The 2,014-nt window shown below is 45.7% G+C and overlaps 1 pseudogene; it reads left to right on the forward strand.

Annotated features, from left to right (window-relative positions):
• Positions 1 to 1,703, forward strand: part of LOC101980634 — a 9,922-nt pseudogene extending 8,219 nt beyond the window's left edge.
• The last annotated feature ends 311 nt before the right edge of the window (positions 1,704 to 2,014 follow it).

Here is a 2,014-nt window from a genome sequence, read left to right on the forward strand (position 1 = left end):
GTGTGCGCTTTCTGTTTGTTTTGTTTTCAGATCTTGATATAAATACCTAATGCAGACTCAGGCATTGCCTAGGCACCTGTGCAACTCTTTACTATCTAGTTCTGCTCAGAAATCCCATAAATTGTGTCTTTATGGGGTCGTCTCTGAAGTATGATATGATCAGTCACTGCACAGAGGGAAGAGTGGAAAGGCCTGCTGCAATCCAGTTCCCAGGTAGGCAGACTGGTCTTGGAATTATCTCTCCATCTTCTCTTCTCTTGACCAGGCTGAAGTAGAACACAGTACAATTCGTGCTTGACTGATAGTACCCGAGTCTCTGTGGTAGTTTGAATGAGAATGCGCCCCCACCAGAGGCTTTTATATTTGGATGCTTCTTTCCTAGCTGGCTGAACTGTTGTGGGAAGGATTAGGAGGTATGATCTTGCTGGAGGGGGTGTGTCCCTGGGAGGTGTGTCCCTGGGAGTGGGCTTTCAGGTTTCTAAAGTCCACACCAAGCCCAGTCTTGCTCTCTGCCTGCAACTTTGGGCTTAGATGTTAGCTCTCAGCTTCTGCCCCAGCACCATGCCTGCCTGCCCGCTGCCGGGCTTCCTGCCATGATGATCAGGGTCTCACCCTCTGAAACTTAAACAGGCCCCCACTTCAATGTTTTCTTTAAAGTTGCCTTGGTCATGGTGTCTTGTCAACACCAATAAAAAACTAAGATACTAACTAAGATACCATACTCTTTAACCACCCCCCAGTAGCTGTGGACAAAATCTAGCTACCTCCAAACCACCAAGCCTATGTAGTGACGAATGCCCAGCCATTCATAAGAAAGTGCCACTGTGGCCGTCATTTTCCAGTAATTCACCAAAATGACAACTACAAAGTCTTTCCCCCTTTTTTTTTTCTGGAGGGGCACTCACTCTATGTTCTCTAGGCCTTTTAGGACAAATGGAGTTGTTCCTTTGGCCACATACATAATAATCTACAAGAAGGGTGATATTGCAGACATAAAGGGAAAGTGCAGGGAGCCGGACAGGATTGCCATTACAAGATGGCGCCGACATCCTGTCTTGTTGGAAATAAACAACTCCATATTTGGCTATGCCTTTGGGAGCTGCGAGTCCCCTGCTTCCCGCATGCTCGGTGGTTTAGAGTCCTTGGGCCTATTCCGATGCAGTCTGGTGTCAGCTGATGGTGGCAATCAATCACAGGGCAACCCGTGTGCCTACTCCCTATTTAAGCAGCTGCTTTAGTGCTCTTGGCCCCTCGCTTCCTGCTCTCCCTCAACCAAGATGCACTCCAATAAAGCGTGATCTGAGAAGAATCCTCGTGTGGTGGTCGTTCTTCCTCGCTGGCGGAGAAGTTCGCCGCAGGAAAGGGTATTGTTTAAAAAAGGAATGCCTCCTAAGTGCTACCATGGCAAAACTGGGAGAGTCTACAGTGTTACCCAGAATGCCATGGGTATCATTGTAAACAAATACGTTAAGGGTAGGCTTTTTTTTTCCCATGAGAATTAATATGCACAAATATTCAATGATCAGAGACAGCTTCCTGCAGTGGGTGAAGGAAACATTCAGAAGAAAAAGGAAGCCAAAGAGAAGGGCACCTAGGTTCAGCTGAGGCACTAGCCTGCTCCACCTAGAAAAGCACACTTTGTGAGGACTGATGGAAAGGAGTCTGAGCTGTTTGGGCCCATTCTGTATGAATTCATGACCTAATGTGCAAAAAGAAATAAGAACCTGGACTGTAAAGTGTTTTTCTAAAACAAAGAACAAGAACAAAAATAAAAAGAAGAAGAAAGCAAAGAAAGGAAGGAAAGAAGGAACGAAGGAAGAAAGAAAGAAAGAAAGGAAGGAAGGAAGAAAGAAAAGAAAAAAAGGAAGGAAGGAAGGAAAATAGGAAGGAAGGAAGGATATCACACAAAGAACAGGAGTGGAAAAGTACACCACTACCCCCCAGCTGTCCCAAACAAGATAATCGAAGAAGCCTCAACTATATCCTGCAATCATGTGAGAGAGTCTGAAAATGG

Source organism: Microtus ochrogaster, chromosome 16 (genome assembly GCF_000317375.1).
Source record: "Microtus ochrogaster isolate Prairie Vole_2 chromosome 16, MicOch1.0, whole genome shotgun sequence".
In the NCBI taxonomy this organism is placed as follows: Eukaryota; Metazoa; Chordata; class Mammalia; order Rodentia; family Cricetidae; genus Microtus; species Microtus ochrogaster.